Raw genomic sequence first — 14434 nt, forward strand, 5'->3', positions numbered from 1 at the left:
TGTTACGGCAATTTCACTTTTATCATATTATCTAATCTATGCTATCGCACAGACCTTTTCGTGTTTCGTAAGTATCTACAAAATTTCCTTTTATCATTATCTATTTGATAAGCTTTGAGTATCTACTATATTTTGTAAGTAAACATTTATAAATACTTCAATTTTATGCATACCTGGTACTTAGCTAAATATAAAATATGAGGTTTATTATAAAGTTTTAATATCGTGGTATTCAATTTTATTTCTACGTTCTAATAACAATTACAGAGATTAGAGCTTCGGCCTCTCTTCGAGGGGAGAGTTTGATCCCGTGGGACGTACCTCTGTCTAACTTTTCAGTGCTACGTGCGTTTTTAATTTATTCAATGCAAAATTACTAGCTTTGTCTGTTGTATCACATGTAATATGTACTTAATAACAACGAACGTTCACAAGATATACTAAATTATAATTTACTAGCGATCCTTCGTGACTTCGTCTACATAAAAGTCAACAATAAAAGATGGACATATTCTAACGCGGATTTTTCTTAGAACTTTTAAAAGGGAACGATGATTTTATCGAAACTAACCGTTTACGCAGCGCACGCAGCGGTAGCTCTCAAAACGAAAAAAAACCCCATTATGAAACATTCTTCATTGGTGCTATGCTATCGCTATCTTAGCGTGATGATATTATAGCCTTCATTGATAAATGAGCTATCCAACACTCAAAGCATTTCTCAAATCGGACCAGAAGTTCCTGAGATCATCTCGTTCAAGTAAACAAACAAAAAACTAAGATGATAAATATTACCTATTTTGTACAGTTTTTAAGGGCGAATTTTGTTTTGTTACAAAAAGTTTCTAAATAATGTTCCTAGACGCAATTAATCAGTGTTTTGCTGTGGCAGGTAAATTTCTACGGTTTTTCCTGCAAGGCGAGACTGAAATATTATATATATATATTATACATAAACACGTTAATTGAGTACCGTTAAAACACAGTTCATAATAAGCGCAAAACAAACATACGTGCACCATTTAATCGACGATACGGCCAGACAAGTAGGATTTGTAAAATTGGTCTGGATTATTATTACAACGGTGATAGCCCAATGGTTGGGACTACAGCTTCCCTTTGGGGAGGCCGAGTTCGAATCTCGGGACGCACCCCTAAATTTTATAAGTAAAGTAATTAAAATATCACTTGCTTCAACGGTGAAGGAAAAGAGCGTGTAGAAACCTGCATGCCTGAGATTTCTCCATAATGTACTCAAAAGTGTGTGTACATACCCAATCCGCACTAGGCCAGCGCGGTGGACTACGGCCTTAACACTTTTCACTCTGGGAGGAGACCCGTGCCCTGTAATGGACCGGTAATGTTGACCGCTTGAAATGATGACGATGATGATGATTATAATTGTACCTAGGACAAGGACTAACTAATTTTCCGAAGTTTTAAACTCAAACTTTCATCATCATTACCATATCATCATCGTATCAACCGATAGACGTCCACTGCTGGACAATGGACAATGGACATAGGTATTTTAATGTAAACTTATTGTATTGTATGTATTGTAATGTAAAATTGTTTTATTATTACTTGTTACAAAAATAAAGGTCTTTGTTTTTTTTAAATTATATTATTACTTCATCATCATCATCCGTAGCACAATAGACCCACCTGGAAGATTATATCGTAAGTTAGATATCATATAAAATAAAATAAAAAACAATATTTGTCGTTGTGTCGTTGATGCGTTGTAATCTCGTAGTAAATAGCTCCATTGAAGGAGAAACTTGCATTTGTTCAAACTTCAAGCCAAGCGTGTCAGCGAAAGAAAGCATTTCCGATCACTTTTACATTCTACATTAGGCTCACAAATTGCCTTTGCGTGCAATACACAAGAGATATACTGTCCGGAAAGCTGTTGAATTAATTATATGTTCATTCTAATCATGTATAACATAGGCAAGATAAAGTTCAAACGCCGATTATGCTATAAGCGAATCACGAAATAATGGTTCACATTTTCATTTATACCTAAGCTAAACTAACTATATATATATAGATAGATAGAGTCTTTATTGCACAAATTAAAAGAGAAAACAAGAAAGAACAAACACAAAAAAAATATATAAAATGCTCAAAGGCGGTCTTATCCTATACCTACCTATATTCCTCCACACAACCCTTTATTGAAGAATCAAGTAAGCGCGGGATAGCGCAACCGGTTAATAACTAGTGGTAAAATAAATAACAAACATACACTTTACAAACTAATTATACAAAAAATTAAATTATCAATGTATATATATATTTATGTCTACATATAATTATACTAAAGTACATACATACACTATATCATATTACATAAATAAAATTCCATATATTTTTAAAAATTAAACAATCGGCTTATCTTGCTGTTGTTGCTCTTTTCCTACATAACATATACCTACAACCATTTTTCTATCTTGCGGGAGATGAGAGCGAAGCTGCCTGTTTCCAGGTTACGAAATTTATCAATTGTATAGTAACCTCGCAGTAATAAATGTGTTTTAACACATTTTTTAAATTATTTAATGGTAAGTTCAGAATTATCTTTGGATCATGTTGTAAGAGCGTATACTCAACCCCACAAAGGAATCCTGCACCTGTCGCAGACGGTATGCAGAAATCCCGAGGAAACCTTCTGTTTTCTCAGGGTAAAGTTATTCTGGGTATTTTATATATTTTTTAATCTCACCTACTCCAGTGATGCAGTCGAAGATGGTAGCCGGCTAACCTGTTAGCGGTTATATTCAACCCAGGGGAATGGGTTGAAAATAACTTTACCCCTGAAAGGGGGGTCTACGCAGCATCATGTCGGAACGCTTCATCGCTTGGCTACCTCTGAACCAAATTTTATCAAGAGCGCCGCGTGAAAGGTGCATTTCTTATGTCTGCTCAGCCTAGCATACAGTTTGACTGAACATAGGCAGCAAACAAACAGTAAAGTAAACAGACAGACTGACTTTAAGTAGGACGTTTTCCGCAAAGATAAAGAGCATTCCTATGATGTCAACAAACGTCAATGGTAACTGATCTTCAGCAAATTCTGCGTAAACTGCGTACGCGCAATTTCATGATAATGTCGGTTAAGCTACACGCGCACGCGACAAAACCACAACAATCGATTTTACTAATTGGTACCGACGGCATTGCTATCAACAGGTAATTTTGACGTCTTTTTCAACGTTATTGTATTTATACAAAAACACGAGGAACGTTGAAAAATAGCTGTCATATTTACTTCACAAATCTCACGAAGTTATGGTATCATTGTCATAGAGACTTTGGGCCCAGGGTGCAAGTGGCATATAATAATAATATTTCTTATTTAAGTGGATATATAATAATATTTCTTAAATAAAGTTCAACGGTTAATAACTACGAAAATATTTTGGAGTCCCGTCGTGACAACAATCCATGCAACTGGGTCGAAATGTCGACAAATTCAAAAATATTATCGTGGTATGTAATTGAACTAATTCAACAAACCGTTGAACTAACTTTATTTAAGAAATGTTGATTTACCACGAAAATATTAGTTTAAAATCTTCAATTATATAATAATAATTATTACGAGTCACAAAACTACCAATACTGATTTGATGGTCTGGGTCTATCGCGGAACTCGAGATCTTATTTAAATTTCCATGTCAGCCCAAAAATTCTTTAGTTATTATTGGGTCGCTGTATCGTTACACTCTGAGCATGTAGTAGCCCGGTAGTAAAAATTACCATTTTCTATTCAGGTGTAATGCAATGTTTTAAGTTACTGGCGCCGGGAATTTCCCAGCGTAACTGTTCGCATCTAGAATCCTGAGTGTAGCTTAAGGCTTAGGGGCGCCAAATACGAATATAGCAATTTACCCCTCTGTTGCATATTTGATATCTCAATAAGATTTTTCTAAGATTATTTGAAAGAAAATTCAGAAATATTTGTTTTTTTTGCACTGGTGTACTTATGGTAAACTTACTGTTTTCACCTACACTTGTAGGAATTATCAATTTAAGAAATTTAAAATGACGACTTTGTTTGACGACGGCGGTTTGACGATTGCAAGTTTATTGCCTTTTGGTAGAGTCGCAGGTTCAAATCCTGTCAGTTCCGAAAAAAATACATACGCATTTGAAATTTATAAAATTAACTTCTATCGGGATCAATTTACTACATAATGACGACATTAATATTGTAATTTCAATTATAGTAAACAAAAAGTGCGTTTGGTCACGTACTGTAACGTAACCGTAACAGGTTTTCATTCATACCAAATTAGGAAATCAAGGATAATGTAATATAAGCGTCTATTGACGTCAATTTACCTACTATATGCCAACTTTATTGATTTATTATTGTTTTTGACCTATCCATATATGGCTATGGGCCTTGATTTTCTGGCACAATAATCGCACGTATTCCCACAAACCTCCCTAAAAGCTTTTAGACGAATATTCGTTTTAAACGACAATAGTAACATTCAATAACTATAAAACGAACATAAGGAAACCTTGTTGGAAGATATAATCTCTTCACCTACGCTTTTCAAGACGGTCTTGAAACATTTATGTTTCGTATTGAAGCAAGTACAGTCAGGGGGAAAAAGTGCAATCCATATATGATAAACCAAGTTTTTAAATCAAACACAAAGCGGATTACAAGTAAACAATTGTATAAACTAAAGAAATAGCTAGTTTAAAGGAAAGATTCTACACTATAATATAACAAATATATCGTCCAAATATTTTTTCAACTTTGTGTTACGGACATAAATCATTATAACATCTTAAAAAATGACACCATAAAGTGGTATGGTTTCACTAAGTAATATACTTAGTAAAGTTTACGGTTCACTAAACTGGAACTATTCGATTTGGTTGTCACTTCAAAATTATACCAACGAAAAGCAGCAGGTTTGCAATCCTATTCCGAATATATTCACAAAACTTACATGGTTATTATTTTGAACGCCCTTCTAAATTCTGTGTTTCCTGATTCTAACAAAATGATTAGTTTATTATAAAACTCTGTTTGCAGATTCCACCGAAAAGAGCCGGCAAGAAACTCAGCATTTTGCTCTTTTCCAACATCATGTTATAGTAGATTTTTTTTATAGTTGAATTATCTTTAGAATTTTGCTATTTTGTGAGAGATGAGAGCGGAGTGGGCTGCTTCCAAGCAGCCTTTTCGTTAAGGAATTCATCAAACGTGTAGTAACCACGATTGGTTAAATGTGTTAAACTTGATATCATTATCAAGTTTAACACATTTCTCATTCATTTAGATCTTTATTTCCTTAAAAGGGTTTATACAAACGAACCGCTGATGCATTGACCAACACGTGGTACAACTATTAATTTAGAAAAATTTGACTTCGCTTGTTAAATCATCATCATCATCATTATCAACCCATTACCGTCGTCCGTCCCACTACAGCACACGGATCGCATGAGATGGAGCCATAGTTGACTTTATACTTAAATACGTATTCATAAGAGTTTTGCTCTCGCCTGTACCTATTGCCTATTGCTTACATTTAGTAAGGGCTTTCTAATGCAACTTTTACGACGTATCCCTGTACACTTTTGTGTTTATGTCCTGTCCATCCAGCGTCTCCTTAAGTGATGTGGTGAAGTTTAGAGTTTACGTTCCCTGTTTATTACTTCTGTAAATGCATATCAAGAACCCATGTTATAAGCGTAAAAGGGTATTTTTTGTTTTGTTTATTTTCAGATTACGGTGTATTTTGAAAAAAAAAGTGTTAACTGATGCTTTGGATTTAAATTGGCTTTGGAGCTATGCCAAGAGCCTTGTAGGAGAAGAGGCAATCATCTGTAAACTTCAAAGTTTGGAACACCGTCGCAAACTTACCTGTTTTACTGTATTCTACAAAATATAAATCGGTGAGTGTGATCATCATCATCGTCATAAAAGGCACGGCTCTCTTCTCAGAATGAGAAAGAATTAGGCCGTCCACCACACTGGCTAAATGTGGATCGGTTGAGTACACAGCCCCTTGAGAAAATTATGTTAAATTATGAGTTACGCAAAGAAACCTGCATACCTGAGAGGTAATCTCTCAGGTATGCAGGTTTCTTTGCGATGTTTTTCTTCACCGTTAAAGCATGTAATATTTATTTGCTGAAATTAAAAACGCACATTACTCCGAAAAGACAGTGGTGCTTGCGCGGTTCGAACTTGGTCCCACCATAAGGGAATCCGAAGCTTTAACCACTATCACCGCTCCAAGTGATTGTACTTTGGTGAGAGAAGAGCGTGATGGAGATTGCAATCAAATTAGATACTGACTACTATCTCCATCTTTCTACCATCGAAATAAGAGCCATCGTAATGATCTGCACTGTTGGGAAGATGATATCCCCTGTACGAAGAGCTTTGCTTCCTCGTGTCTAATATTCACCCCAAAGGTCTGGAATGCCCTTCCGGCTCCCATCTTTCCCTGCGGGTGCCTTTAAATGAAGAGTGAATAGGCATCTTCTAGCCAAAACACTTCGTTTTATACCTTTTCTTACCAATTACCATGAGGTGTGAGACAGTCAAAAAATAGTAGACAAGATTTTCACTTAAAAAAAGGTGGGTACGCAAATCTTTTAGTTTGCTTAGTAGGTAATATAATAGGCCAAGTTTTTATTTTTATAAGAAAAATATAACAAAAAGATTTTCGTTAAAGTTTTTCACTATCCAGATTAACTATTTATCTAGCAATCTCTAAGTAGGAAGTCTGGGGACCTTCACGCCCACTGCACCAATTGTTAATAGAACAGAAGAATTCTTTTGTGATCGAATTTATGGTCTTACTTTTCATGATTAGGGAAACGTTAATTTATTATGTACAATCTCTTTATTGTTCGGTTCTTATGGAGGGTGTTTTAGTGTCAATATTTCGATTGTTAGGATCTTACATTGATAGTGACAATCTTTTGATTGTTAAGATTTTAAAATTAAAGGCTGAGGATTATTTGTGAAAGATAAAAGAAATGGAATACTTAAACAGTTTTTAATTAAAAAAAAACTGGTTATTTTCACGCTATCAAAATTTCTACCTTATTCGCAAAAAAAACTTATTTTATAACTTATATTAGTCATGAATGGTCTTGTGGAGTGGTTAAAAAAACACTAATTTTTATTTTTGATTACCTCCCTGTTTCTTAGTTTGGCTATATCTCGGTATGTTATTCCTATACCGCCTGAAGGTAAGTCCTAGAATTAATACTTTTAAGCTAGCTTGTTTGTCTGTTAAGATGGCTCCACTACTTCGTACAACTTGATAGGTTTATATTTCGGAAACCTGACACTTAATAAGATTTTGTCTTACAATGACAATATGTAAATTTCCTTCAATTTTACCTATTGTTTCAAACACTTTTTTTTGCGTAACCACTACTTTCAAAATTACAACGCAAATGTCAGGCAGATAGGTCCAGCCAAAATAGTAAAAGCTCTATAAAGGAAGATAATACTTTTGCCACCAATTAATAACTTAAATACCAGCTGAGAAGCTAGGTTACTAGGCTTGCTTCATGAGTTTCCCTTTTCAGAGAAAATGGTAAAGTAACTTTTTGTTAGCGTGACATAAAGTTACTAGACAGAAAACATTGCGAAGCTGGACAAAAACTTAGCATACTACAACGTCTAGATAAGTGCGTACATGTAACCTAGTATAGCAATTTACTTTCGCATTTACTTTAGCTATATTGATACAAGTAACTTCTTAACTCCATATTATGCGCCAACAAGTCTTAAAACTGTAAGTCGAATTCTGTCATTGTAGAAATTATAAAAAAAAAAATTGGATGACAATCCATAATCGATAATGAAGGCAAGACTGTATTTTATATCTATTTGTCTGTCGGTCTATTTGCACGATGGCCATGAAACTACTGAATGAATTCAAATGAAACTTTGGACGTATTCAGTTCATACTACGAGGTAGGACATAGGGTACTTTGTAGCCTGGAATTCGGCTCAGTTTCTTTGGGAGAGGGAATGAAAGTGTTTGACGATTCTACACCATACCTTCATCAAATGAAAACCGATTTAAATTATTCTTTTGTACTGCATAGGTTTTAAATAATATTCCGTGTAGAACTGATGAATTTATTCTCCATCTTGGTATCGTTTAAGCCTTAAGTGAGCTAAGAGAGGTACTAAATACATAAAGTTTTGCAACATTTATAACGACTGAGTGCAAAATTTTCTTGGTTTATTGATTTGTTATAAAAAATTAAAAGTGTGTGTGATATACCATTGTGATCTAAATAAAATGCGTTGTAGGTGGACAAGGTGGGATCTATTGCTTCACCGAAAACATAAAACTCGTTTCTACACAACGAAAAGATCCCTAGATAAGTTGTTTATTACCGTTAAAAAAATTGGCCAGTATTTGTTTAACAGCTATGCTTTTCCAGACCGTGATTGATGGTGGGCTATAATAATAATTACTGTGGTTGACTAAACAATTTACTGCGTAGTGTTTTGGAAGACTGTCAGTGACATCTATGGATGAATAGAAATAAAACAAAAGAGTGTAGCGCCATCTATCGTTGAGAAGTAAAAAAATAATTAAACTGTTTGTCACTAGCTGGCGCTTTTCAGATTGAATTTGAAATAATAATATTTTAATTTTGCCCTATGGGAAGGAACTGTACATACAGAGTTATCTCTTTTGTTTTAATAAAGAAATATTCGATGAAAATACTCTTAGCGACTTTATTAGGGCTGTCTCACTGCAGACTAGTAATAGAAGCTTTATTAACGTAAGAAATGTTATTATCGTTTATAAGACTAATTATATTGGTTGATGATAACATAGGTTTGCATTTCAAACATTATTAACTTTAACTAATTCATTTAAAGGAAATTTTTCATATTTGCTGTTGCAAATAGTTAATATATCCGGTTACTGGATATTTCAATAATTTACGAATACTATAGTGTAATTTGAACACTTTCTCTACAAGCTGCGGTGTCCGAGTGGTTAAGGAGATGGACTTGAAATCCATTGGGTTCTACCCGCACAGGTTCGAATCCTGTCCGCAGCGGATTTTTGTTGTTTAAAGTTCTATTTTAAAAATAAATTTTGCTTTATACATAAGACCGAAATTAAAATTACTTAACAATTTACGCATTAATTGATTGAAAACGTGAATTTTAAATCATGAATTGTATAACATTAATTTCATTAAAAGAATCAAAAATAACATCTAATATTTTTTATACATAAAGAGTATAAGAATAAATTAAATAAATAAAAAAATTGGGTTCACTCCTTCGAGCCGGATTTGAACCAGCGACCTATGGATAACAGTGTCAAGAATTCCCTCTACAGTCCACCGCTCTACCAACTGAGCTATCGAAGGTTATTTATAATGGGCAAAATTATGTATTAGTACATTAGAGTTAATTTATATACATGTGACGTCACATTAGTACTTCCGAGTACCAGACGTTCATTTATGCTTCACAAAATAATGTCAAGACAGCCATAAATTAGTAGCTACAATATTGTAAACTCCTCTCCATTTATTTCGAATGTTACAAAATCCCGCAGGGACCGTTAGTTTTCCCGGGATAATAAATGTCCTTCTCCAGGATGCCAGTAGTCTTTGTTCGAAATTGGCAAAGTTGCGAACAATACAACCTAGCAGCTAGGTTTTCATTGTGTTGTTACTTGCTAAGAAAGAGTGCGATCTCTAAGGGGTGAAGTTGGGGTAAGAAAATTACGAAACTCCTGTTTTTGAAGACGGAGGATTAAAATCAACTATAATTATTAGCTTTTTTCAACAGCTTTCGATATGCTATGGCGTTAGATGATAATTGAAATATTAGTATTTGAATGCGGACAAATAGCTTGTTATATTATATGACCAACTGGAAGAAATCAATGGCTTACTTTAGCGGTCGCATTATTTATAATGTTACATAAGCGTCATTTAACAATATAAAGTTTAGCATGTTTCGTATTCAGGAGGTATGCTGATGAAATCACATCACAGTTTTCGGCCTCCAAACCCTACCATGGGCACTACATACGTGCACAAAATCACTGCCTACCCTAATTTTTCTTAATTCATTTACATGTTTTTTTTTATTTTAAGGCGTTTTCCTGCTTTATGCCTACTTGGTCATGAGCCCGGTTTTCCGGGCCCGGTAATATTAATTATTACGAACTAACCAACAGGTTCGTCTGGTGACGGCAGATGAGAACACAATCGTCACCACCCATCCTCTTTTCCTCGGTATTGTACGAGGCGACTAAAGGAATATAAGGAATAGTACGGATTCAGTCACGTCGGACACTCAATGGCGGAATGGCTCGCGTCGCTATCATTTTTCTTCAAAATTTAAATACATTAGAAAATCTGAATCACAAGAAGCACAACTTAGAATGTTTTGAATTAGTTTTCCATATAAACTAATTCAAAACATTCTAAGTGTTTACTTATGAGAACCCTATTGAAGATAGAAGACCGACACAAAAAACCCGACCGATAAGACGCGACGCGTAATTAATAAGGTGACAGGAGTGACATGATTTTAATTTTGCATAGCTGTATCTAATTTGTTTCCGCAAAATCTTTCGCAGTGGATTACTTAAAAACTATTAGGTTTTCGGTTTTACAGATAAGTCTCAGAGACAGTAAATGTTGTTGCTCTAAATCCTGTGAATTATTATTTCAGTTTCCATTTAAATGTTGTATAAAATGAAGTTTTATTAACATGCCAAAAGTCACCTTTTTTAATAGCACGGCTGATTAACGCATGGGTCCATCAACAACTTTCTCGTATCGATGGATCTAAAGAGCCGAGATATTTTAATCTCTATTGTTTGCATACGGTAAAGCTCTTGAACTCTGCGGGTCAACATCCCGCGCAAAATAGATCCGATGGAAATATCTCAGCCTATGCAAATCGTACCTGAAAATAACCATTCACTATCTATTTAATAATTCAATGCCTGTTGTACTAAAAGTTTTACTAGCGGAAGTTAATAATAAATTGATTGTCACTGCTGTATCTACATAAAAGGGATTGTATAACCGCTATAAACCTCGCATTCTGCAGCAGTTTAATGTTTCTAAATTATGCGTGCCGATTGTCATAAATATAATGTAGGAATAGTTCTTAGGAATACGTAATGTGGATGACAAAAACGAACTTTGTATTGAATGAAAATAAATGAAAATATCCACTTATTAACATATAGGTATTCAAATAATATGTCTTCGAAAAGTTTTATAAGTAACTGGCTGTTTCAAATATTAATTATAATTAAGTAATACTTAAGACTTTTAATTAGTGCTCTTATAGCAGTGCATCAATTATTTCAAAATTAAAATAAGTTTAAAAATCTGTAGCTAAATATAAGAAGCCTTACTACCTTAACTACCTTACTTTGTATACAAAAGAAGAGAAAGAAATAATGATATGCACATCGAATTGCAAAGTCTGGGGCAAATGCTAATTTATAAAGACAGTCAAGGCTTCACCTAACCTCATTTCGCGCAACCGTAGATGCAAGGCTGTGCCCATTTTTGCTTCAAAAATGTGTCTAATAGCGCGTTCATCCCTCTCTTTGGCACATTGACGTCATCAGCTCCACGGCACAGCCTCCGCTGTATTGTCAAACACATATTTAATTACCAACGTGTGCAGTGCGGCACGCGCAAACCCAACTCGAAAATGTCCAAAGATCCGTTTCGAATATGCACCAAAAGCGTCCCTGTTTGACTTAAGGTTGGACGTATTTTCGGGAGAAGTACAGGCGGTGGTTAGGATGTTCTTCCAAGGGAGATGTCGGGTGAATTTCGGCCGATCCTTGCTTCTCACCGCGCCTGCGCAAAAAACGTTAGGGCGCGTATATCAGTCAAAGTAAGGCGGCGCGCCGGCTAGCGCGCTCGCCTGGCGGACTGCCCCGGGCTCCCACAACGTCTCCTCTGAAGCCGGGAGCGGTATCATCAATAAAAAGATGCCCCCAAACAATTTAATTCAATGTGTGTGTTACCGCAATATGTCAATTTAGCCGCATAACGCATTTTAATGAACACGTGATTGCGCTGCCTGTAGTGTCTTCCTTTGGAGTGTGATTGACTTCAGTGCTGGTTGTTTTTGTGAGGTGAGTTTTAGTGGCTAAGGTCGAAGGTTATCCTTGTGAAATGTCAAATGCATATGGGCCTTCATGTGGTAAATTAAACTTCGCGTGCCGGCCGCAGAGGGTCATTCAGAAAAACGCTATTTCATGATGTATTTTTTCAGGGCAACGCTGAACTTGCATGTGCAATGGTTTTTGTTTAGGGTGACTGAGAAGTAACAAAATATGATATTTGTAGGATAGTTTTGAGACAGCGAAATCATTGCCAAATTATTATTTTCATTTAAGCGATTACTTCATTCTGTTTTTAAGACCATTTTCTATACAAGGCAGTATGACAGAAAACGTTACTCTTTGTTTGAAAACTTACTAATTTGGTATTAATTATTGGAATTATTACAATATGCACTCAGGTCCACATTATACTAAGACACAAATGCTGTTATTGTTTCGTTATCTAACGAAATCTAAGACCTGTATGGTCTTAATGAAGTCAGAAATTGGCGTAGATATATATTATTTCGACTTAACCAAAAGTTATTTGATAATATTGTATCTATACTAAATAGTAACAATTTTAATTTTGTTTTAATATTTAATTCGAAGAGTAATGAACTAATAAAAATAAGCATTAAGTATTTCTTTTTCTTATATTTTTAACAGATGCGCAATTAATGTTCGATGTTCGATTTAGCTAAGAGTAGTTTTACTATATTGTTCATATACAATATTATGGTTCATTTGAATTTTACAACAAACGTTAATTTTCGAATAACATATAATATGTTACAACTCAACATTGATGTCTTCAAAAGATTATATAATTTCGGTTCAAATGAGAATGATTACAACAAGTCTACAACATTATATTTTTAAGTAACCCTCTATCATAAGGTCTTTGGCAAACTGTCAAGGCAAAACAATTGCCCTTTACAAAGGGCATATGACGGAATTCGCGGTAACATTTAATTAGACTACCTACTTCTTTGTTCCTTCGTCAATAAAAGGGCTCTCGTTGGCAGGTCTTTAATGCTGGACAGAAATAATATATTTGATAAAGGCAAGTCTTAATTTTTTATATCTAAGTAATTATTTTGTCATCTAAAAGTTAAGTAGATAGCTATCTACTTCTTAACTTTAAAATCGATTATTTAAATGTAATATATCACGTATATTACATATGATATTGCGTGACTTCGAAGTTTAAACTAGAAAACTTTAAACTTTGTTTAGGTTGAAACTTTGTTTTTCTAAGATTGTATTTTTGTATTTTTGAGTCGTGTTACTTCAGTTCCAAAACCGAATGGTTCAGGTTTTGCAACTACATATTTCCAATTATTATAGTGAATATTTTTATAAAAATATTAATATTCCTACCTATAATATAAATAATACCTATAATATTAATATTTTACTTTTGGTATATTTCTAAATATAGTGAGCAAATGATTTCTAATAAACTTTTTAAACCAAAACTATAATAAGCGGTAAGAATGGTTAGAACTACGGTCTCTCTTTCAGAGTGGTCAAGTTCGATCCCCGACATGCTCCTCTTACTTTAACAGTGGAGGAAAATATCGTGAGGAAACCTTCATGCCTGAGAGTTCTCCATATTGTTCTCAAAGATTCAAAGTCTTTCGCACGTGGCAAACCCCTTATTATTCTGAGAGCAGATCCGAGGCATGTAGTCGCCGGGTTAAGGGTTGACGGCAATGATGATGATGGTGATGAATAATCTCAAAACCATAATCATAATTGAAGGTGATTTGGTATCCCGATATTTTAAAACTGAATTTTCAATCAATCACGACTAAGACTTCATAGATATTTTTTTGTTTACTTGTCTCTGTTTACAGTATTGATTACTTTATGTAACTGGCGCCTGACTTATAACTGGCATGACTACGTAAAGAGGATTATAGAACGGCCATTTGTAAACATTTCTGTAGTATTATAAGGTTAAGTTCAAACATGTACGGGTACACGAGTTTCTAAAATTGAATACATATGCCCGTTGGGCATTTAGGTAAAATATTTTACCAAATTGTCACCTTCGTGAGTACGTACATAAATTTTTAAATGTAGTTTTTTGCATTATTCAAAGAAAATAAAATAATTTCATCATCATCAGGCTATTAACGGCCCACTGGTGGGCCCAGCCGTTCTTACCCACAACGGCTTAACGTGCTCCTCAAGGTACGATTTCCTAATTTCGGGTTGATATCGCGAATTTTAAACAGTTACAGTACTTGTTCCTTACCGGAAATGGAACCCACTACCTCGTGATCATCAGT

At 34.6% G+C, this 14434-nt stretch overlaps 1 protein-coding gene and 2 non-coding genes across 3 annotated transcripts in view; 2 read left to right on the forward strand and 1 right to left on the reverse strand.

Annotated features, from left to right (window-relative positions):
* Window positions 1-9008: 9008 nt before the first annotated feature.
* Window positions 9009-9090, forward strand: Trnas-uga. Its single transcript has one exon. It is a non-coding gene; the product is annotated as a tRNA-Ser (tRNA).
* A 225-nt stretch (window positions 9091-9315) lies between these two features.
* On the reverse strand, window positions 9316-9408 carry Trnay-gua. Its single transcript has 2 exons — window positions 9372-9408; window positions 9316-9351 (listed from the first exon to the last, which is right to left on the reverse strand). It is a non-coding gene; the product is annotated as a tRNA-Tyr (tRNA).
* Window positions 9409-11939: 2531 nt separating this feature from the next.
* Window positions 11940-14434, forward strand: part of LOC120631158 (neurofilament heavy polypeptide) — a 96267-nt gene continuing 93772 nt past the window's right edge. The window contains exon 1 of the mRNA XM_039900611.1: window positions 11940-12164. The gene's annotated coding sequence lies outside the window, so the exon portion shown is untranslated. The remainder of the gene's footprint in view (window positions 12165-14434) is intronic.

The sequence above is a fragment of the Pararge aegeria genome, chromosome 17 (genome assembly GCF_905163445.1).
Source record: "Pararge aegeria chromosome 17, ilParAegt1.1, whole genome shotgun sequence".
NCBI lineage: Eukaryota > Metazoa > Arthropoda > Insecta > Lepidoptera > Nymphalidae > Pararge > Pararge aegeria.